General features: G+C 33.7%; 1 protein-coding gene across 3 annotated transcripts in view; it reads left to right on the plus strand.

Annotated features, from left to right (window-relative positions):
- Lrfn5 (leucine rich repeat and fibronectin type III domain containing 5) overlaps positions 1-26143 on the plus strand; it is a 361151-nt gene that overhangs the window by 183568 nt on the left and 151440 nt on the right. The window contains exon 1 of one of the 3 annotated variants that reach the window (XM_051146692.1): positions 14065-14250. The exons of the other annotated variants lie outside the window; for them this stretch is intronic. The gene's annotated coding sequence lies outside the window, so the exon portion shown is untranslated. Of the gene's footprint in view, positions 1-14064; positions 14251-26143 lie in introns of those variants that run through there. 3 annotated transcript variants of the gene reach the window in all.

Below are 26143 nucleotides of genomic sequence, written 5' to 3' on the forward strand. Positions count from 1 at the left end.
CGCCTCGGATCTGCGTGATGAGAAAGACTGGCTATTGGTGAAATATTTTGGCAATTATGTCTGTGGATTTTGAAAGTGTATTTGTCAATAGCTACTTGAATTCAATTTATATTTTTCTGCAGTTTGACCTGTGATCTTTTTCTTAGAGAACCATTATTGTTCCTCATTAGTTCCTTCATTAGACATATTCTTCAAATTTATTCATAAAAATGCAAAAATAATTATAACAAATAAATAAGCTTGTCTAAAAATGTCACTTTCTTAGAAGATTCCTAGGGTTACTTTAGTTGTGCTCACTTATTTCTTGTTATATTATGTGCACTGTATTCCCTGTTTTCATGGTCTGGCAGTAACAGGGATGCAGTCTCAGACTTTCTTTAGGACTCTGCTCAGTCAATGGGAAGATTCTGGCAGTGAGGCTGGCAGCATCTCTCCTGTGTATGTGACTTTTAAACGTCAAGAGGGATGTACTTGACTGGGAAATCTGCCATTAGGCTAATTTATTGAATAAATTTGCAGGGTCAGCAATCACTAAATGCACACACAGACAAAATTATTTGATGTTGCTGTTTTAAAAATGGGACACAAATACAATTGTCTGTAACTACCTCTCTGAGAATTCATGTGAACAACTTGAGCAAATCTGTAATACAAATAAAATGAATAAGAAAAATATAGTCACTCAGCAAGAAAGTTTATAACTGTGACTCAAGTAGAGAGACCATCCTAATGAGACCAAGATTTTCAAAGAAAAACACTTGCATTTCACCACTTCAAATAATGACAAAATTTCACTATCAACTATGAAATAAATAGCACTTTAACAAAGAATTATAGACATTTCATAATACTTATAAATGCTTTTCTTCTCATTCTTAATTGTCATTTATAATCAAGATGAACATTTTATTCTATGTTTATAAGTGGTGTGCCTTCATTCGTAATCACCAGAAGAATCCAGGCAGCAAGCCCACTGCATAAGGTTAGGGAAGTGTGCAGATTTTATAGCTGCCTCCTGCAACAATTTTATGAGTCTCTTGATTGTAATGTTCTTAACTCAGTTGAATGTCTGAGCATTTTAGATGAGAGACATCCTTATCACTTTGAAAAATATGCCTCTTTAATTTTAATGGCACTATGAAAAATTGATCAACTATGTTGTTTCTGTGAGGCCCTTTAAAAATAAATTTACTAACCAATTTATCCATTTGTACTTAAAAGAAAATCCTTTAGCTCAATCCATGGAATGACCATTAATTAACATATGGCATCAGTTAAAAACAAATATTAATTGCAGTTTCAAATCCAGAATTAAGTTGCAACCTTAAAATTGCTTTCACCATTCAATCAAATATTCAATCAAATCATAATAATATTTGTCATCCGTTTTCATAATAGTTTCATATGAAATAGAAAAATATAAGAGCAAGAACTTTTGTTATTTCAGTATTTCTTATCTTTGCTAAATAGTACTTAAACATACATTGATTTTGAAATGGCTACCTAGGATATGGAGTTTATTTAGTTGAATATATTCTTTGTAATTCATGCACTCCACTTTTACTTCAGCTGAGTAGATGAAGAAAAAATCTCCTGTAAGTGTAAAAGTAATTAAAACACTTTGATCTAAAATTGTAGAGATCAGTTTAGAGGAATAATGCTGTAAATAACACTAATTATTGTGGAAGAGTTTAGCAAGAAAGGCTTATTATTAATTACACCAGCAATGATACATATAAAGATACACTTTTTGGGTCTGGAGAAAATTTTCAGTGCTTAAGAAGACTGGTGGTCTTCAAATTGTCTTCCAAGGACCTGAGTTTTTTTCTCCCATCTGCTCTTGTCAGCTCACAACCTTATGTAACTCCAGTCAGCATCCTTTTCTAGTCCCATGAGTACTACACAAACAAGGGACCCATACATTCAGGCAAACACTCATGGACATAAAATAAAAGTAAACAAAATGTCAAATGAAAAGACATAGTTTCCCAAAGAAATTAATATCTCAATGCTTAATTGATGAAATCAAAGCATATGAAATGTAAGACATTAAACAAGGGAATAATATTCATAAAAATCTATTATTCTTTTTTACAAATATTCTGTGATATTGACTAATATAGTTAATTGAACATTTAAGAACCCAAGGCAAATCTATTTCAAATTTGAAAATAACAGGACAGGATGGACATACTGTAATTTGCCATATAATCATAATCTTGATTTTACTACCAGGCAAATACATTATAGGTGTGAACTGGACATATGGCTCCATCAATAAAGTGCTTATACAGGAATATGGATGTAAATGAAGTTCTCTAGTGTCACATAAATGCCAGGTGTAGATATGCACATCAGTATATCCAGAGCTATGTGAGAGGAGACAGAAGGACCCCTGGAGCTCAGTAGTCAGCCATGACTCAAAATAATTAAGTAAATGACTAAAATATAGAGTAGCTGAGGCCTCCGCTTTTGCATGTGCGGCTGAACATACTTGAACACATACAAGCACACATAATACTACAAGGAAAGAAATATGTAGTTTATTGTATGTTATGAACATTGTTCTATGTCAGAAACAAAAACTACAAAAGTGTAGCTTGGTATTACAGAAATTACAGAAAATGATTGATTGTTAGGTATTGCTTGAGTGGGAAAAGGATTCAATACAGAAAATTCAGTCAATGCAATATTAAACATAAACAAATAAAGAAGCAGCAGCACAGACATTTCTCAGTTGATTCTGAAGAAAGTTTTAAATAATTTTTAAAAAATTACCATAAGTCCACTCTATAACCTAATAATTAAATAAATTTACCTCCACATTATAGAAATATTGCATAGAAAAAAAGCAAAGCAAAACAAAACACAGTAATCACCACGCTCGTTGGTAAATATATGGACTAGTAGCTCAAACAATTTGGTAAAAAATGTTTTTGACTAGCATGCTTTGCTTGGCTGTAATTATCAGGAGAACTACTGGAATCAGGACAACATGCAGTGTCCTATATGTGGCTTGGTGAGAAGCTGGTGAGACAAATCAAGGAAAGATGAAACAACTCAGAGGGATATTGAAGGCAGCCATCATGAGAATGGTTTCCTGTTAGCACCAAGGCTGCACTTCCGTAAACTTACATTTAATGGTTCATAGGAAAATTAATCCCTTATGCTTATTTCTTATACAGAATTTAAAAAACAACCTTCACATTAGAAGTTAAGTTTCTGAGTCTCAGTCTTTTTAACTTTGGCTGCATATTTCATTTTGACATTTTGTGCTCATCCATTAAAGCTGTGGGGACATTTTTCAATCTTAAGTTTTTGTCAGTCACAGATTCACAGAGTTAATAAGCTGTGTTACTTATGTCCTCTGTCAAGTAAGTGCTAAAATGCTGAATAAGAAAAGGCTCAAGGACTGCAGGTTTACCATATAATATAATAATGTAGCTGAACGTGCCTTCAAGTACTGTTTTGTATTCATCTGTAGCTCTGAGTTCTTTGTCATTACCTACGGCACTTTGGTATTTGACCTTATAGAGAATTACTGTGCTATGTCTTCCATAGCTCTTTTAACTTTACTTTCCAATGGTCTTGTTGCCAACAGAATTTTTTTGACTGAATCACAAGTTTCACTTTAGAATCTATTTTCTGTGTGAATCATCTTCCCTTTTAAAAATATTTCCTTCAAGAAGTATGTTAAAATGTTCTGATAAGTGAGTTTTTTTTTCTTTATCTGCATGGAAAACCTTGTTCTCAGTGTTTTGATTTCTCACGTTCTTATGTGTAGTAAATGAATATGCTGGAAACTGCAAGGCATATAGTGCTTCTCATGTGGTATTTAGGTCTCAAAGTGATTACATGCCAATAAAATTTCTAAAGTATCAAAATAGTATTACAGCATTAGTACATATCATTCATTACAAGGGGACTTTTTGTGTTTGTTGCAGGTGAGGTGAAGTTTTTTATGTTAGCTTATGTTTCTTTTTTCTCATTAATTGACTACTTGACTTTAGTTTTATTCTGAACCCTAGTCCTTAAACTAAAAATACTCTTGAGTCATCTTTCTTTACACTGAGTTCAAAACTATATGCCATCATGTTCAAGGATAATGGAACAATTGGAGTACACCACTGATAGAGTCCAGCCAACACACACAAGGTCATTTGATCCAAGAAGAATAAAGGGCTAACATATTTATTTGTTCATTATTTGTCTATATAGATACATACATATGCATAAAATAATAGACAGGGGATTATATATATATATACATACATACATGTATATATATATATACATGTATGTATTTTAAAAACTGTGTTGGGAGGGTATCTCAGTACTACAGTTTGAGATTTTCCCAGTTTTAAGTCTGTTTTGAAATCTCCTGCAACACTTCTAGTGTGCTTCTTGTACTTCTTTATATTATCCACATCCATATAGATTTTTAATAGAATTAAAAGTGTTCCAAATTCCCAATACACGTAGTCTTTGGATATTTCTAACATTGTTTCTTTAAAAAAATCTTATTTTAAAATTTTCATATATAAATATATTTACTTTGTATAATTACTTAGGTTTTTACTCATCCTCATCTATCATGTTAGAATGCATCTAATATTTATTTATATATCTATATGCATGTTACCAAAGCCCATGTAGGAGTCACATAATGAAATATTAAGTAATTAGGTATATTAGTCAATGAAAAGTACTGCCCAGCTTTGTTGTGTCCATTCGTCTCCTGGTGGAATCCTGTCCCCACCAGATTCTGTTGTACTCCAAATCTTCCATAAGACTCCATAAACTCAACCAGAAGTTTGGCTGTGAGTCTCAGCATCTGCTTTTGTACCCTGTTCCTTCTCTTCAACTGCTTCTGGTATCTATTCTATTTGCCCTTCTGAATGAGAATTAAGCATTTTCCCCTAGGGTCTTTCTTGTCATTTAGTTTCTTTGGGTCTGGTTATCCTTGAAGGAGTTTCTGAAGAGACTAATGCACTAACCAAAGACCATGTATAGTGAGGATCTAGACCCTCTGCTCACACGTACTTGATAGGGAGCACATTTTTTGTGGGTCCCATAATATGGGGAATAGAGACTAATTCTGACATGGACTCTGGCCTCCAAAAGTTGATCACTTCCCCCTGGTGGCGTCACCTTGACAGACCACAAAGGAAGAGGATACAGGCAGTCTAGATTGAGTCTTCATAGGCTGACATCAGATGCTAGGAGTGGAGGGCTTCCTTCTAGAGGAAGGAAGAAGAACATAGTAGAGAGGGAGGGTGGGAGTGGAACATGATGAGGGAGGGGGCTACAATCATGATGTAAAATGAATAAAATAAAAATAAATTATTGCGCACAGAAAAAAGGAAAAAGGAAAGAAAGAAAAGTGCTGTATTGTTAATTGCTTTTAAACTGACAATATTGGAAATAAAAAGTAATTAACTGCAACATTTAAATTAAATATGCTTTTTTTTTTTTTTTTTTTTTTGTAAAGTAATGAAATTGGCCTCTGAAGATATTGGGCCTTAAGATTCTTTGGAAGTTCCTTGATATAAGGCAGATTTCATGCAGTTAAAAAAAAAATAACCCAAAGAATCCCATGTTATCTAAACCTACTTTTTTTTAAACCCCTATTATAATTAACATAAAAATGAGGCGCTCAAATTTAACTTGTGCAATGAAAATTATTAAGCCACTGAAACATACACTCTATTCTTAATATTAAAAACTGATTTCTTGTCCATAAATATGTATATGAGTTAGAATTTTGAAGAAAAGACATTATGTAATCTACATGCCTTGAGATTCTTATTACGTGCATTCCCCAGTATTAATATTACTATGTTTAGGGGATTTCAGCTTTTTTTTTTTTTTTTTTTTTTTTTTTATAAAACAACCTCAGGAAGGAAGGGGGAAGGATAAAGAGAAGGAGGAACGTGTTAGGGAGATGCAGGGATAAAAGGGAATGACTTCTTCCCTAGAGATAAGGAGACTTCGATTGAAATCAACCTTTAGAAAAAAAGACGTAATTTCAGATATTTTTAAAATAATTTATTTTAATGTATATATTCATTTTACACTGGATCATAGTCATTTCCCTCTTCTCCTCCAAGCCATTTCCTCCTACCCTCTTCCCTCTATCTCCCCTCCCCTTGTCCTCAGAAAAGGTGGATACTCCCTCCAACTTGCCCCTATATATCAAGTCTCATCAGAACTGAGCTCCTTCTTATTCTCTTAGGCCAGGCAATGCAGCCTGGTTAGCATGAAGGGATTTAAAGCAGGCAGCAGACATAGACAGCACCTGTTCAACTTACTAGGGGACCCACATGAAGATCAAATTGCTCATCAGTTACATATGTGTAGAGATCCTAGGTCCTGTCAATGCATGCTCTATGGTCGATGCTTTCCTCTTTATAAGGCCCTTGCAAGAGTGGGAGGGAAGGATAGAAGGACCCAGAAAGATGCAAAAGGCCAAGAGAGTCAACTAAAATTTCAAAAATTTGACTTGAAATAAATTTTAATTCTATGGATAAAATCAAATATAAATTTCAAGAAATCTTAGCTAATTACCTTTAATTTATGAGGTTATAGTTTGATTCATTAAATAAAACTATTTGTTTCTTTTAGTTCTTATCATTTGTGAAACATTAGTCATGTGAATCAAAATACCTCATTATCTCAGTATGCCTTTTGTACCTTTTAATTTTAATACATATTATTATTATTATTATTATTATTATTATTATTATTATTATTATTATTATTATTATTTCTTGGCACTATCTAGTATGAGAATAACGTTTTTCTAAATATAAAAATTATATCTTTTACTTTCAGAATGAACTTTTCGAAGACCTTGCAACCAAGTTAATGATATGCCTTATGATCATTTAAGACTTTGTACCCAACTGGTTTTTCTTCTTAAAATTTTTTTATTTTGTTATAATTTATTCTGATTGCATCCAGATTGTTATCCCCTCACTTGTATCTTCTCATTACCACCTCCATCTCTCTTCCTCCCTATTCTTCTCTCCTAGACCTCTGACAGAAGGTGACCTCTTCCCCCTTCATATGACCACAGCCTATCAAGTCTCGTCCAGATAGCCTGCTTCCCTTTTCTCTGTGTGCCACCAGGCCTCCTCACCAAGGGAAAGCGATCAATTCTGGGACACCAGAGTTCATGTCAGAAGCAGTCCCTGCTCTCCCCACAACCTTGGAGAATGAGCTATCCATTGGCTAGATCTGAACTGGGGGATTAGGTACTGCATGCATTGTCCTTGGTTGGTGCAATAATTTGTGCAGGCCCCACTATATCCAGATCCACTAGCATGATGGTCTCCTTGTGGAGTTCCTGAACCTTCTGGGTCCTTCCAGCCTCCCATTCTTCTATACTACTCTCACTCTGGAGCCCTAGCACCTGGACTGACCCCTGCTGGGTGGATCTATCAGACAAAGTCTATGTTGGGCTAATTGCCACTTATAAGTGAGTATTATATCATGCGTGTCATTCCAGGTCTGGATTAAGCTCACTCAGCATGATGACTTCTAGTTCCATCAATTTACCTGAAAATATCAAGAGGGATGGGAGGGAATGAGATACCAATGGCAGCCACTAAAGGCTAGGGCACAACCAATACTATGGAGTTTTTCTACTTCGTATTCAGCCTGCTTTGATTTTAATTGCCTTTGTAGGATGGTAATGGTTCTTATTTTGATTTGCACTTCCCATGTAATCAGCTTTTCAACCCAAATTGAGCATCTAGCTATCTCAAACTATATATTTTTCTATGCATCTGGCCCAGTATAATGAGTTGTGTGTGTGTGTGTGTTTACACATAATACAGTAAATAAATATATCATTTACTTAGATGCATCCTAGAAATATAGACTGATAATATCTGCACACAGTTTTGAGTGCTGTTATGACTGAGTAGGATGCAGCAAACTAAACTCTTCCTTTGTAAATTGGTTGAAACATTTAATATTCCTAATTAATTACTTCCCTTTACCAAGGTATGTGTGGTGTGTGTGGTGTGGTGTGGTGTGTGTGTGTGTGTGTGTGTGTGTGTGTGTGTGTGTGTTTTCAGTAAATATAGAGAAAGATATTTTGTAAGGGATAGATGGAAGTCACATGTAGAGCAGCAATGATTTCACATTTGAGCTCACTTTTGCTTTGAACTACTTCAGCAGGAAGAATGTTGCATGTGTACAATCTACTGAATAGAGGTTTTATAATTAAATTCTAGTCATATTAGTAAATTCTGTTTTTGTTTTTTCTTTTTTCTTTTTATTAAACAGATGGCTAATTGAATGCCATTTTGTGTCTAGCTTCCATTTCTTTGGACTATTATGAAATGTATTGAATGAATTAACTATGAAATCAATGCATATCAGTCACTACCTATTGCTGTCCTCTGACCTCAAAGTCGTTTCCCTTGTCCAGGGAGTTACTGAGCAACACCATCAGTAAGTTACTTCAAGAGTTGCTCACAGGGAATTACAAATAGAGCAATCCAATTTTTAGGTCACCGAGATTTATGTTTGATTGAACTGCTGAACTCTTGCTGTTAGAGAGAAGCGATGATTAGTTGTACTAATTTTCAGGGTGACATTTACATAAGTGGTGAGGGCTCCAGTAGAGCATTAATTTATTTGTCATATGATCTTGGATGAGGGCTATTATTTGTAAACATTTTCCTCCAGCAAGTATTTTGTGCTTTGTTTTTGGCCGATGACACAAGATTGTTTCCATTTTTAATCAGTGTCTCTAGTTTAATTTTAAAAGCACCTAGGTTTAGCTGTGTTCATGCTGAGAAAGTATGTTTTAATAATAGGGTTTATGCAAATCATTATGATCATTTTTAGCATGAGAAATTAATTCATACAAAATAAATTTCTAAGTTATTTTGTATGTGGTTTAAATTATTTTATGTTGTCCTTCCTTTCTTTCTGACACAGGCGCCTGCTGTATTGCTGAGTAAACTAAAACTGGCTATTTAGTGCATGCTTGCTGTAAACACATAAATACTGATATACTTTACCCTCTCTTTATATTCTGGAATTATAAGCATATAGAGGAAGCTTGTCCTAGATGACAATCTTGTTTTCATTAGTTGCTATGTGACCCTGACAAGGGTGGTTGAATTTTATTTATTTATTTTATATAGAAATCATAGAAGAATACACAATAATCTAATTTGTCTTGGAATAATTCTTTGGAAACATGAGGTAACATAGGCTTCATACTCTGTGGCACTTAGTAAATAATTTTTTTTCATTTTTCCTATTTTTTGATAATTTATTTATTATATATACATTTATATTATTTTACATATATAAAATAAACTTCCTACAACAAGAAGAGCCATGAAATAATCAGGAATTTTTTTAATGTTACATTCATAATGTTTTGGCAATTAGTATTTGCCAGCCTTGAAGAGAACATATTTCCTATCTTGGTGAGTCTCAAATTCTGCATGTAAATCAATATATATCATATCTCATCATTATCAACTTAAAATATCTATCTAGACCTAAAAACATCTTAACCCCTAAACAACTAAGCTTAATTATAAAACTAAATTATATGGTCTTCAATTCCATCACAGATTTGAGAAAGAATAAACCTGATTACCTGAGTATACAGGGAGTGCAGGTTAGCAGTTTCCCAAATGAGAAGATGACAGGGACAGTTTACTGCCTGAACAGTCGCCCAAAACTCTCCATAACCTTGGAGCATCATCTTTAGCCTTCTGGCCAGGTATATCTGACAGACATATTTGTGAAGCAGGAACTATTGAGGACTTGCTTACCCTGTATTGGCAGAGTTTGGCCATTGATTCTGCCTGCGTCCAAGCTTGCAAGAGAGAAACTGTATGTCTCACATACATGGATCTTTCCCTGAAGAACTGGAATTTGAGGGAAGAGTATGGCCTTTTCTGTGTTGTACACACCTTGAAACAGAATCCTGTTTATCTTTGGTAATTCATCCCTTTGGATTAGGATGACAATCTGAAGCATTTCTAATTGTTACCACAATGCAATACAATAAAAAAGGCACAATGCAGAACTCAAACTTGATTTTACTGTGTATCATAACTTTGCTAAAGAGGCAGAGCTTATGGCAGAACCTGGGACAAAGTCAATCTGTTTCCTAAACATTTTATTTCTGGGGTTTGTATGGCATTCACAAACAAGTATGAAATGCATGCATAGAGAATTGAGTCTATCATTTCTATGACAAAAATCTGGGAAACATGAATATTTTTCAATTATTACATTTTGGGAACTGATTTATTTTACACAATAAAATAGATCGACTGGCTATGTAAAAGAAAATGGATCGATATTCTCTAAGGTGTATTAAATGAAAAGAGAAGAAAAAATTGTTTGTAGTAGTTTCATGAGTGTTTGTAAGGATCTACATACACTAAAAAGCATGATGCCTTGCTTTGGAGGGATACTCACTTTTTAAGTTCTTTTATTCCTTATCTATCAAGTATATATAAATATAAAATCAGTTTAAATTATTTATGGAAAATAATAAATGAACAAACACACAATAGCTATCTTATGGTTGTTGGGGTACAACAACTTGCATTTATATGTGTGTTACATCTTAGCTGTTATATAATTCCACAAAATTCAAATTTATTATATTAACTTAAATTGATACATTAATCTAAAGATTCATAAAATTTTAAAAATAAACTGTATTTACTATTTTACAATTTTACGGTAAACATGCATTCATTTTAAGTGTTTATAAAAATTAAAAATTATAGAAAATAGAAAATTTAAAAATTCTGATATGCAATGGATTTTTATTGACTTGTATTTGCAATGACAATACTATGACAATATATAGCATATCAAGAACAAATACATCTCTACTTTTCACTAGTTTATCCTGGAGAGTTTCAACATTTTCGTAACTTTTCATTTATTTTCAGCAATTCATATAAGGTAGTTTAATAATACTCATTCATGATTTCCCCTCTCCAATTTCTCCCTTTTTCGACCATGATTATTTCCTTCAACATAATGCGTTCCTTTTCCAAACACAGAATGACCACTTGATTCTGCCTGTATGATGTGCATGGGTGTGGTACTGTATACTGGATCATGGCCAGCCTCTCAGAGGCCAAATTGCTAAAGAAAACACTCTAGTCCCAGAAGTCATCATTGGTGAAAACTCCTCAGAAAAAAGTCATGTTGTATAAAGCTCACCTTTGTCCATATTGTCATTTTGTCTGCCTTAACCTTGTTCAGGTTTTATGTATACAGTCACACCATGGAGGCCATCTCAGTACCTATTTTAAAACAAATGAATTTACTTTCTTAAGTTTAGAATTACATTTATGCATGTTGACATTTGTTTAAAATCCTACTACTAGGGAGTCTAAAGTGGAAGATTTGAGATTTTGTGGCCATCCTCGACTATGACTCAAAAAAAAAAAAAAATTAAAAATACAAAACACAAAAACATAAAATTCACTCAGCTTCTTAAAAAATAAAGAATCTCTACTAATCAGACACATCTATCTAAGCAAAGTAATGTAAATTCCTCTTCTTTCCCAGACATGAAAAATCATGACATAGGCTTATTCATAAATTTAAAAAAATATCATTAAGATATACTATATGTCAATAGGATGTCTTCCCCTCTGTCCCAGTTTCCTGGTAAGTGAAGACTTTCATGGGACATGCCCCTTGGGCTAGTATGCAGATATAAGTGAGTATATACCATTTGATTCTGCTTCTGGGTTAACTCACTCATTATGATAATTTCTAGTTCAATCCATTTGTCCACAAATTTCGTGAATTCCTTGTTTTTAATAGCTGAGTAGTATTCCATAGTGTAAATGTACCACAGGGTTCCTGCTCAAACGAGGGCACCAGCCAAGGACAATACGTGCAGTAAACTTCAAATCCCTACCGATATCTAGCCAATGTACAGGACATTCTCCACAGTTGAGTGGAGAGTGGGGTCTGACTTTCATACAAAGTCTGGTGCCCCAAATTTGACCACATCCCCTGGATGGGGAGACCTGATGGCACTCATAGGAAGGATAGCAGGCTACCAAGAAAAGACTTGATACTTTATGAGCATATACAGGGGGAGGAAGTCCCCCCCAGCCACAGTCATAGGGGAGGGGTGAAAGAGGAAAATGAGAGGGAGGGAGGAATGGGAGGATACAAGGGATGGGATAACCACTGAGATGTAATATGAATAAATTAATAAAAAAATAACATTAGAAAAGATATACTATATGAACTTCTCTATTAACAAAATATTTAAAAATTAAACCGTAAGTATTTTAGTACTTTGGACATTTTTGGGGTAGTTTTTGTCAAATATCTTACTGAAATCAGGACATAACAAATCCCCTTTGAAATAAACTTTAGTGAAAAGTACATAGAATAAAAATGAGAACAGAAAATAATGGTGGCAACATTCCTTCTTTGAGCAAATCTGCTGGTTGTTGGGACTGGAAGTTCCTATGTAGGAGCTCACAAATGTTCAGCTCCATGGCTTGAGTGAGATCTAGTAGACTTCTAACAGGGTTATGGGAAGCAAAGCTGAGAGAGTTGATGTTTATTAAGTATTTGTACACTCACGTTTTATGTTGTGTATCAACTGATATAATATTCATGTACTGCTTATCTATCTCAGATAATGTGGTTGAGGAAAATATTGGCTTGAGAGTAAGTCATATCTCCTTTTCCTTCACTGTGCACATATTTGAACATTTTCCCAATGGTTTTAAGTTTTCTGGCTCACAAAATAAACAATTTCTGTAAGATGATCTTGGAAGTATGTAACAATCTTTTATTTCAAACTATTAGGAGTTCCACACATTTAGAGCATTGCTTATTTTAAAGCACCTAGTAAAATCATATTTTCTGCTAGTATCAAAAATAACAACAATCATTAATTAATAATAAGACTTCTGAGCTGACAAAACAAAACATGTGTCATTTATCAAATCTTTTATATTTTTATAAAGAGTGTCAGGACAAGCAATAGATCAAATTAAACAATATTTGTTTCATCTTATATTCATTATTTATTGTCATATTTTGAAAACAGTCTGTGCTTCTGTCAATATTTATCACAATCTAAATCAAGCTAAGATATTTTAGTAATTTTAAAGATATTTTGAAAATTATTTGCACTGCATTAAAAGTGTTAGGTTGAAATATCAGTTGGAACTCCTATTCAGTTCTCAGAGGAGAAAAAGTTAAACGCTGCATCCCACACAGAGTGACAGTCAATCCTCAGAAAGGAGAAGAAATCATCACAGATCATACACTTTAGAAACACAACTAGAGCCACGCATAATAGTTCACACCTTTAATCCCAACACTGGGAAGTAAGAGGCAGGAGGATCTCCTGAGTTCAAGGCCAGCATGATATACATAGCTAGTACAAGACAGCCATGGCTACACAGAGAGATCATGTCTAAAGAAACAAAACAAAACAAAAATAAATAAATAAAACAAAAATACCATTAAGAACTTATAATTCAATGTATATAATGTATCTAAACACATCTTTTCTCCAGACATGAATGTATTGCAATGGATAGATTTTTGCCTTAAAAAAATAAAGTTAACATAAACTAGATCTGTTTTTCTTGTAGACCAGACAGGGATATGATAGATTTTCTCACTTCTATACCTAACGTTATGTGCATGTGTACCTGGTACTTAGCAAGTCATAATTAAGGATACTGTGAGTTATAAAAATACTATGTGGGTTAGGATCATTTAAATCACCTACAGTTTCAAGAGACCGTATCTTCTAAAAAATTAAAAGCAGAGGTTTTATTTGTTGGAATGAGAACATATTGCACATTTCCATTGGAAAGGATTTTTTTCTTAATATATATTTTTTTACTAAATATATTTTTATTTTTACATTGAAAAGCTTTTTATGTAAATATATCTTAGTTTTAATTAGTGAACATTCTGACTTGAATTGGAATTGGACATGCAACTTAAACAATAAATCCCAGGTATCTTTCAAGCAGTTTTTGATGGCTTTTCTTGGTTCTGTTTGCCTCCTCTGAAGAGTCCCCATGTTCGTTCAGCCAGGTGTGGAGAAGACATGTAGTAGATGACCACCCTTCCCACCGACACCCTTCTCAGAACCAGCATTGGAGATGCGTTCACCCTGCCAGTCCTCTGCAGCAGCCAGGCCCAGCGCTGACTCCTTCATGGTAGTGAGGAACTCTTCAGGCTCTGGAAGTAAGTTGCACACATTCAGTTCCATCATTGCCAGGCAATTAAAAAACACTTTTGGGAGGTTTACCGGAAATGCTGAGAAATTTTGGACAAAGTGAAGTCAGAATTGTTCATTATTGTTCCTAATAATATTTTGAGTCCAATTTTCCTGGTAATGAAGTCTACTAGATTTCTTTTGATAACCTACACCCTTATGGAAACTTCTGATTTGTTTCCACACTCATGTTTTGATTTGCAAGCATTGCAAGATACATTTGCAACTTTGTTGCTTAGATAATGTAAAGGCTAAACTAATAATTTTGTCAACTGCACAAATAGATTGAGCATAGTCATGTAACAAATCTGTTTTAGTGTGTTATGACAACTGAAGGCTATGGGTGGACTGTATTGGTTTGTAAATGACTATTTTGCATGATTGGCGGACTTATAGAATGGAACAGTCTCTGGGTTTTTTTTTTTTTTTCATAGTTTATGACAGACTGTAAAAATTCACATTAGAAAAATCAAAGAAATAGCAATTACATGAAGGAAAATGAATTGTAATTAGAAGACTGAATACTTTGATGAATACAAAACATCCTAGTATAATATCCAAAAAGATCCTGCTGTAAAAGTTCTAGATAGATATATTGTTTCCTGCATTATGTTTATAGCATTCAGAATTTAAGACATTTTCCCTGAAAAGTGAATCTTTTTTAAACTATTGATTTGCTATTGTTCAAATTTTATAATATTATTGGAGATTTTTTTGCCTTCCAAATACCTATGTGGGGGGGGGGGGAACGCACGCGCGCGTGTTATCACAGACATCTATTATTGCTCCAGGGAATGTATCAAATGTCCTTACACAGAAAAAAGATGTTGGTCTATTTGTATAAACAGCAAAGTATTGGCTTAACTTTAACTGCTTATCAGTTATTATTTTTTTATTAAGTGAGTATGAGATGCTTCATAAGCAGAGTTCAATTATGCAGCACATTACAAGTCCAGGAAACCTTCAATAGAGATATCTATTTTATTAATGGAGAATAATTTCTTCATTATTGCTACCGGTTATGTAAGATTAGAGCAGTCCTCAAGAAGCTTCTTCTTTTTTTTAATTTTTTATGAGATGTAACAAGAATAAATTAATAAAAAAAAAAAAAAAAAAAAGACACACACACACACAAAAAAAAAAAAACCAAAAAATTTATTCTTGTTACATCTCAATGGTTATTCCTTCCCTTGTGTCCTCCCATTCATCCCTCCCTCCCCTTTTCCCCTTATTCCCCTCCCCTATGACTGTTCCTGAGGGAGATTACCTCTCCCTGTATATGCTCATAGGGTATCAAGTCTCTTCTCGGTAACCTGCTATCCTTTCTCTGAGTGCCACCAGGTCTCCCCCTCCAGGGGACATGGTCAAATGTGAGGCACCAGAGTATGTGAGAAAGTCATATCCCACTCTCCACTCAAGTGTGGAGACTGTTCTGACCATTGGCTAGATCTGGGTAGGGGTTTAAAGTTTACCGCCTGTATTGTCCTTGGCTGGTGCCTTAGTTGAGCGGGACCCCTGGGCCCAAATCTGCCTATCATAATGTTCTACTTGTAGGTTTCTAGGACCCTCTGTATCCTTCTACTTTGCTATTCTCCCATACTTCTCTCATCTAGAGTCCCAATAGAATGTCCTCCCCTCTGTCCCAGTTTCCTGGTAAGTGAAGGCTTTCGTGGGACATGTCCCTTGGGCTAGTGTCCAGATATAAGTGAGTATATACCATTTGATTCTTTCTGCTTCTGGGTTAACTCACTCATTATGATCATTTCTAGCTCAATCCATTTATCCACAAATTTCGGGAATTCCTTGTTTTCAATAGCTGAGTAGTATTCCATAGTGTATATGTACCACAGTTTCTTTATCCACTCTTCTCCTGAGGGACACTTAGGCTGTTTCCAGGTTCTGGCTATTATGAATAAGGCTGCTATGAACATGGTTGAGCAAATTTTCTTGTTGTGTGCTGGAGCATCTTCTGGGTATATTCCAAGGAGTGGAATAGCTGGGTCTTGAGGAAGCCCTATTCCCAGTTTTCTGATATAGCACCAGATAGATTTCCAAAGTGGCTGTACTAGTTTGCATTCCCACCAGCAATGAAGGAGTATTCCTCTCTCCCCACATCCTCGCCAGCATGTGGTGTCGCTCAAGCAGCGTCTTATTACTTCATGCCCTAAGTGATCTTAGAGGACTATATTTAATATAGAAAAAGAACTTATCTATATTATATAACAACAAATTCACTATAATGCAGTTGTAGCATAAAATACACATTTGACAAATTACAAATCATTATTTCAGTGTAGCATTTCACCTATGTATCTTTAATTTATTCATCAACCACTAATTCATGTTTATTAATTTATTTTGATATTTCTATTTGTTTTATGGCTCCTGAACTTATTATTGAATAGAGCATCTTGAGAAAAACTTGCTAGATTTTAATCTTCTATAAATCTTAACAAGATGAAAGATCACATCTACATTTAAGGCAAGGTTACACATTAAATGTAACTATTAATTATTCTTCTTTTCTGCTGAAAAGCTTAGCTTTTCTGATGAAAGCATTTAACTTTATAAAAGTTGTTTGCTAAGGAAATGTATTTATGAATGTGATTCCCTAATATTAATCACAGAACATTGAAATCAAACATATTTTTATATACTAGCATCTATATTACACTAAAGATCTGTTTAATTAATGAGAGTACGATGCTACATAAACATAATATATATGTTGAAAACAATTATTGTGTGTTAATGCATAATTCAGTTTTGTATTTGTTTTTTTTTTAATTATAACTATTATTTTTAAGAGTGGAACTTCCTCTCCCTCTCACCTTCCCCCAACCCCCCTGCTCTCCCCTCACAACCCCAACATCTTTATAAAACAGTGAATAGTGTTAGGCTAAAAGTCCTGCATTGATTTAAAAAACTTGAAAAACAGAGAAAGTATATGCATTCCTAGTTAGGAGCCAATTTCAAATAGCTCCTAGAAAATTCATAGCTTATCCCTAGTATTTCTCTTTAAAACAAAGTACAACAGTTTGTGCTGGATCTTGAAAATAAAATAGAAAAAGGAGAAGTAGAAGGAAATGCATGGAATACTCACTCCAACCCAGTTCCTCAGGGAAGCTGATCTTTCCACTGTTATTCTAGTAGCATTTTTCTCTGTCGTTTTAGCTCCTGGTAGGCCAAGCATCCTTTTCCATTCCACCTCTTCCTAATTTATTTTTTTTTTAAAAAGTTGTTCATGAAACAAAAAGTTATACATGATACTACTAAATAGCAAATCTTCTCATGTATACACATCTGTGTGAGTGCATGCATATGCATGTTAATCTGTTTTGTGAATACATAATAGCAATAACACCCCCATAAGTTATTATACCTTCTAAATATTAAAATTATTTTAATGGCAAATAATATTTAAGTTATTTTTCACAAATTTCACATTTATGATTTATAAGTATAATCTATAATGATATTGATACTTATATGCATATGTGGTATATTGTGCTAAATTATTCTATTTATTAGACTTATTTAATGATCAAAAATATAATTTTGAAATGCCTGGTTCTAATGTGTAAACCATTAATTCGGTTTATTCTTTTAACCATTTCTGTGCTGCTACAAGTAATATGCTCAAGCATATAGATGCAATTGTTACTTTTAATATATTTATATACATGAACTTAGAATACGTGACCCACAAAACAAATAAATCAGGATCATTAATAGGGCAACATCAATACCCAGGTGGGAAAGCTTACCTGATTATTTGAAGTGAGTGCCAACTAGATTCAGTAATACTGAAATAAAGAGCAGGAGCAGAGCAAGAACATGTGAAATTATGCATCTTTCTGCACAAAAAGAATAAATAAAAATACTTTAAGCGGTTCCCAAATAAAGCCAACCTAAAACAGACTGTGCCAAGTATTATGTTCAGTACATCTCTTGCCAGTCTCTTTCAATCAGATATAATTAATTATCTAAGTACTTCGCATTTATCATGTTTCAGAGGAATCTTAGTTTCCTTTTCATATCTCCGGCTGCATCCGAAAGGCAACGACTGGATCCTGTTATTAGCAAACAGATGGAGTAACATAGTGTCAAGCTCTGAAGGGGCACGGGAGGCATATAAGTCCACTCACTAGCATAAGTCATCAACAATGAAGCACCACGAAACTTTGATAGCAACAGGGAATTCCATTAAGCAAAACATGTCCCTTCTGTGCATTTGAAAAATCTAATCTGGTTGGATTTATCTACAGAAACAAGACCTGCTTTTGCCTTTCTGAAGCAGGTAAAATAATACCTGAAACTTCTCATTAAACTACAATTACACACTTGTAGGGAAATAAGAATAACAGAACACAGAGTGAGCTACCTTGGTGTAAATAGGAATTGAAAAGTAAAAATTGTCAGGTGCCTTGAGTGTGTGAAATAGCATCATTCAAGATAATGAAAACAGATTCATTGGAAATTGAATTTGTCTGGCTTTCTGAGATAGATTTCAACCCTACACTGCTGTTAATGAGCTGATGTGTTGTCCTTTTGAGATAAAATCCCAGAAGCTTGAGTGACAATACAGGGTTCCAAAAGCCTGGAAGCACTGAAAACAGTGCTGAACATGCCTTAGCTGGCAGATGTAGAGGATTTGCTGTCTGTGCCTCTAGTTTGTGTTGGCCTGCAGTGCTTCCTACAGAATAGTGCCCTGTGGAGAGGTCTCAAAAGATTCTCTGCCTTTGCAGAGCTAGGAGAAATTAATTACCTATGAGGAGTACTCATAGCAATGGGCTTTCAGTGAGGGAAGCTATCTCCCTTGTTAGGTTTTAGCTTTGAAATAAATGGGGACAAACCAATTTATACTAATTCAAATTAAGGCAATCATAGTTATCCTGAAAAGGACCCTATCCCTGTACTTAACCATCAGCTATCAATGTGAACAAAACCGTGGAACATTGTGTCAGATTTAGAATATTCTGGGTAAATGGCTGCACATCTCATCAACATTAAACAGGGTACAGGTGGCAATACACCAAGAAAAATGTTGGCAGCCTATCCAAAGGCTACTTTTAGTGAAAATCCATAAATAACCATGGGAAGAAATTTAGAATAAAAGGATATGAATGCTATACTGATTAATACTTCCAATTACACTTCCAGTGATTTCTACCATGAAGGCACTAAGTGATAGACATAGAATTATCAACTGAAAGCATTAAGACTACAAGAAAACTAGAAGACTTGATTTTGAAGTGTGACATTAGATGGCATATCTAACTTCAGTATTGGAATTTTAACACAAACATATTTCTACACTGTTAAAGAGATTGTAATGAAAGGTGGCAAAGACAGCATGCAGTTGGGATTGCTGCCCTGTGGGCTCTTTTTAGGCTGCTCGCCAATGACCACCTCCTCCATCGTTGCTGAACACCCACACATGCAGGGGAGCTGTGATATTGTGTGGTGGTGATTTATTTTCATGTCTCACTAGCCTCAGTTTTGGATTTGGTAAAATTCAAGTAGTAATTGGCTAAGTATGAAAATAAATTTCCATGCATTCTCTGGATGTCATCCAAACCACGGGCATTAGTTTTGGCCATAGAGATGAGAGCTCTGTGTTGGTTTCTACTCACCTGTTTCTTGTAATTTTTTCTCCTGACTCCAGGAAAGCTAAAATCTTGTAATACAAAATAATCATGGATTTCTTTTTATAAATTGCATGCAAGTAGACATAACTAAGATAAAGTTAAAACCTTAACATATTGTCTAGTATCTGAAAAATAGATGTCATTTAAACATCCATTTATGTATTTATGACTTGAGTATAGCACTCCATTAAAATAAATGAGCTCCTCTTCGATTATTTCAATGCTTCCTATGAAAATGTTTCAAATACAGAAATAATCCCTGATTTTAAAACTTGACTTTATTATTTATGACGTAAAAGAAAGATAAGCGTTAACATAACAAAGATTTTCTCTGTCGAACGAGGACTTAGAATATTCACAACTGGAATTTTGTGAAATATTTAAATAAAGTTTTTTTAAACAGGTTTATATTGTCAGACCTTTCCCAGTATGTTTTATATTTATGTTTAAATGAAACAGTAGATTTTTCCAATCCTTGATCAGGTTTAAGTAGTAATTCTGTTTGGCTTGAACAGTTACAGTAAACATGCATCTCTGTCATTGATGGATGTTCTTTATGTCATCAGACAGAAACGATTCCATGTGGAAAATAGCATTAAGGAAAAAATGTCATCCAATATAATGATTCCAAAAGAACCTTGCCAGATTTCTGAATTGCAGGGTAGGTTTGTGGTTCTCTATCATAACACACATGTGTTTTTATTCAAAGCATAAAGAGGTTGTTCAGTATGTTTGGTGTATTTTATGAAAGGTTTTAGACTAGAAATCCCAATTACTGACTTTTTAGAGACAAAATTCAGAAATGTGAGAAGTTATAAAATGGTACTGTCTCACAATATTATAAAGCCTCAGAAGGAAAGGGAAGACTGATGATAAAAATATTGAAGGAAATGTCATTCAAGAATCATCAAATATATCACATAAACATTTAATCTGTTCTATTAGTTTCATTTTATTTATATTGAACATGATCTCCATGAGAATTAAGCAGGATTTTCTGTTCTTGTATATTTTAAGCCTCAAAAATTAAAATGTTCTATAGACTTAGACAAATCTTCATATAAATAAGAAAATATCTCTTTTTACCTATTGGGATGATATTCTTTTTTTTTATTAATTTATTCTTGTTACATCTCAATGTTTATCCCATCCCTTGTATCCTCCCATTCCTCCCCCCCCCATTTTCCCATTATTCCCCTCCCCTATGACTGTTCCTGAGAGGGATTACCTCTCCCTGTATATTCTCATAGCGTATCAAGTCTCTTCTTGGCAACCTGCTGTCCTTCCTCTGAGTGCCACCAGCCAAGGACAATACAGGAGGTAAACTTTAAACCCCTTTCCAGATCTAGCCAATGGTCAGAATAATCTCCACAGTTGAGTGGAGAGTGTGATATGACTTTCTCACGTACTCTGGTGCCTCACATTTGACCATGTCCCCTGGAGGGGGAGACCTGGTGGCACTCAGAGGTGGGATGATATTCTTTCCTGTGTTACATTCATAAATAAGTTTAAACATGCAAGAAAGATAATTACTTTGGTTAATATGACGGATGAGGAGATATTTTAACTAACCTACAGAAAATTAACCAAAAAGAACAAATATTTAAATATATAATAAACTTTTCATGTAAAATATAAATAAGCAAAACAGCAAATAAATATGAATTACTATGAAAAGTATGCCATCCTTCAAAAGATGGATAGATAAGGCAGCATGATGTGCATATAAAAGAAGTACTATTAAACTATATAAGAGAAATAGACAAAGAAATTATTCGAGATATTGGATTAAAATAAGAGGTCATCATGTTAAATGAAATAGGTTAGGCTAACCAGAGAAAACAAATACCATGTGATCTCATTGATATGATGAATCCATGAATTAAAGATACCAGAAAAGAGTTTGGTAGATTGATGAATGCTTGAGGCCAGTAAGAAAAGGGAAAAAGCAAATTTTGATCATTAGGTACTGGGTTTACATTCCACAGGAGTAAGAATTTATGGTTTGGTATTACAGAGCATAGTACAGAGCAGATCAGAAAACTGTTGGTATTTCAGAGACAAGGCACTAAATTTGATTGTTTTTACTCTGTAGAAATGACAGATTTTTATGCAAATCAAGGCACACAAGATAAATTGAACATTACAAAATTTATTAGTAGAAACATCACAGAGAATCCCATTTGTATGTACAGCTTTATGCCCTAATACATTAGTAAAATCAATATAGGATTGTTAGATCACCCTACAGGTAAATGGACTTAGTTCGTACAGGTAAATGTACTAACCTAGTGACCTAAATTGGATCCCACACTGGAAGGAGAAATCCATATTGTGAAAGCTTTACTATGAAACTTTAGTGTACTTCATATTTGCACTAAGATGAGCACACATCACATACACACATGCATACATATAGATATTAATAGTGATATATTAAATTATTTTATAAAGAACAATTTTAATGACACAAGATTAAAATGTAAACAATGCATAAATGGAACACACAGTTTATAAAGATATAGCACTGGAGTCTTTAAGACAAACTCTAGAGATTCTCATCTTCTTAATATTAGATACATTGTTATATGTTGTAGATATATGAGGCATTTCATCATAACATTAGTTATAAATTAAACATTTCTGTAATCCTGTTTGACTAGAAGCTTGCAGAAGATGAAAACAAATGGAAACTTAGTAATAAGCTTTGCTGAGATTATATACATATCACATGACTCCATTTTGTGATTGGAAAATTGCAATCACTGCAGCTTAAAGGAAGTGTTAATACAAATAAGACATAAAACTATCAACGCTTCCAAGTTTTATAGTTGAACTTCCTTTGTTTCATATATTAAAAAATCCTTATACTGTTTGAAATACTATATATATATATATATATATATATATATATATATATATATATTTACTTCATTTAATAGATAGAAAACTCTTTGCTATTCTCTTATTAATCAATTTTATTGTTTCAGTAAGACTGAAATCTTTGTCTAGATTTGTTTTTCTATAAGATTTAATTCTGCAAGCAATTCTGAGATATTACTAAATTTGGCACCATTTCTCTTGCATGATCATGGGAAATAGTTGAAAAGGTAAATATTTCATTTTACACCACTTGTGGATTATTTTGGTACCAGACATCTTTCTTATTCAATAGATGTTGTTTTAATTTTAATAATATACTTTGTTATTAAGCACTAACATCCCATTTTTAGGGATGGTAATAAAAATTTCCACACTTAAAACACATACAGGCTGGTAAGACAGAGGTAACACACAAGACACAAAAGACAGTTTCATTGCAACCCACTGATACTAGTCACCAGAAATAAGGTGAGGAGAGGAGGAGTATAGGTCATAGGCTTTTCCCATCCCACAATGGTTTACACATCGTATAGTTGGAGTCCTATGGGCCTTGTGACATTGTTCTCATGAGTTCTCCAGGAATCTTTCACTATCTAGTGATGGGTTACCATGCTCTTGTCAGGGGCTCCAGGTGGTTTGGGTGAGGTAAGGTTGCCCTGCATTCTCCTACTGTGATGGTCATAAAGTGCTCTTTCCATGTCTTCAGTTGACAGTATTCCAGGGACATATCTGTGTGGATCTGTGACTGTTGGACTCATCTAAATCAATAACCTATTGAGCATATTTAAGCTTCTCTGACACTAGCACAATTATAATTTTGTATATAGGACTGACACATTAATTAATTAATTATCCTCATAAATTTCATGAAATGTTTTAAAGGATAATTCAATGACAATTGCAGTCTTTTTGTTATACAGAGTCATTTCTTAAGAGTACCCTGTGCTTCAGAAAAGCAGCTAATATTTTTTAAAATGTCCATTTGATATGGAAAATGTGTCACTTGTTTATTCTGTGGACTTTTTCTTCTTAGTGTGTACAAGTGTTTATATGTGCATGTTTGATTTTGTGAATTAACTGAACTATCCTTCTCTAACACTGAAAAATACATTTTGCAACACAGTGAATACTTTAAACTTTGTTTTCATCTATTGTATAATATAGAACTAAAATTATATTTAGAGTACAGCTTAGTTCTATTCCATTCTTCCTTCCCTCATAACTGATGGTCTCAATATTGTTTATTGAAGAAAACACCCATTTCTAATTAAATTGAAATTCAAATTATGACATGCACATTTTTCATATATGTATGAACATATTTGGATGTATTATTTTATTTCATTGTTCTGCTTATCACATCTACACAAATAACGTGCACCACTGCAAAAATTCTATTAGTCATGAGAGCTTCAATAGGCAATTAAATGAATAATTAGTACCATATGCTCATTATCAGCATCGTTCAACTAATGGTGAACATTTAGTCTTTCTTTCAGTCTTGGTAGTAGACAGTACTGTTTAAAAACTATGTTGTGAATTGTTCTGGATCCATGTGAATTGATTATTTTAGGAAATGATATCATTTTTTTAAAGTGGTAAATATATCTAGGGGCTTCTACAGGTCTTATTGCAAGCCTTATATCCCGGGGTAGCTAGCATTTCTCTTGGAATTTGTAATATGTGAAGCTACTTGGTGTTTTGTGATTGGGCTTTTAAAACAAAGCTACATTTTGAAACTGTGTCTGATAAACTGAGCTGTGTTTTGTCACTGTGTCTTCAAAACAGCTCCACCAAAGCATTAATAGTTTCTATATTTTCTAGTTTGCAAACCATGAAATCACATATAATGAAACACCACTTGGCATCTCCTGAATGTATGCAGAGTCTTGCACTTTATGTAGCTGCTAAAACAAATGGAAGCAAAATGTATAATATCTATGATAACATTGTTCAGTGGAATATCATTATTATCTATTGAATAGTAGGCTGCTAAACACGAATAAGCTAGTGATCAGGATTGCTCATGTTTTCCCTAACTTTCCTTTTTTGTTATTAACTAATTACAATTTATCTATTAATTTGAGTTGAGATTGTCTCATGTAGCTCATTCTGCTCTGGAATTCACCATGAAGCCCAAAGAGGTCTAAAATAAAGTATAATTTTATGATGTTTAAGTTTTCTGGTTTCTTCTTTTCAATGCTAAAATTGAACTTATGGCCTCCCACATGATCAACAAGCGCTCTAACTCTGAGCTTTTTCTCCAACCCCTCTCTGGCTTTTAAAGGACAACTTTCGTGTTTTGTTATCATTCATTGTTTGTATAAGTAATCTCTTTCTAAGAAATAATATTATTCTTACTGTAACCCATATTGTCCCATGAAACATCTTTTACATAATAACCATTGTAGAATAACTATTTGTCAACTTTCAGCTTTAATGGATCTGATGTTGGAATTCAGTGACCTTAACAGTGTTTCTATGTATGTAAAAGCTTACATCTTTCAAACTTCTTTGAAGATGACACTAAACTGGTGTGACAGAAATTTGTGGAACCTGCTTTCAGAAGAGATTTCATAGACTTTCAGCACATCAGGACATGATGGTGTTTGCTTTTGTAGACTTTTCCCTAAATCAAGACCCTACTCTCTTCTTCAGGAAGGGGTTTCTGGATAATAAAAAATGGAAAAAAATGCAAGTGTATTAAGTCTAAATAACATGATTTAATTTCTTTCAAGTATAAATATAAAAGTAAATAGAACATATCTTAATGAGTAATTACATATATGAATATATTTTTCAATGAATATAACTCAGAAAAACATGGGTTTCCCTTAGCATTTAGAGATTTAGGTGCTAAAAAGAACTCTTACTATAACCTTTTCTAACTTACGTTGTTATTTACTGGAATTCACTTTTCTTCAAAGTCATAACTTCCCAACTTAATACTGTTTCGAACTACTATTTTTGGGAGTTAAATGCCTTGCTTTTATTATTTTCTTGGGGAGGTCTTATTTCCTCACACATTTTTGTCTATTCTCATCAGCAGGTTCTTAGTTTTGTGGTTTCATGAATTAGAGAAACCTTCAGTGTTCTTGTTTTATTGAAGTACATAATACAGAAAGATTTATAAAACTCATGTGCATCTTAGAAACTACAATGTGAACAGATATTCAGCTATCACTCAGAAGACCACTATGATGATGCCTTGTCCTTCAGTATTTATTTGTATTCTTCTCAAAAAAAGTTTGAAAAGGTCTTAAACATAAAATATCTTTTTTTCTTTTAATGTTATTTCATAAGCACACATTTATAACTAGCATATCCT

The sequence above is a fragment of the Acomys russatus genome, chromosome 1 (genome assembly GCF_903995435.1).
Source record: "Acomys russatus chromosome 1, mAcoRus1.1, whole genome shotgun sequence".
Lineage (NCBI taxonomy): Eukaryota > Metazoa > Chordata > Mammalia > Rodentia > Muridae > Acomys > Acomys russatus.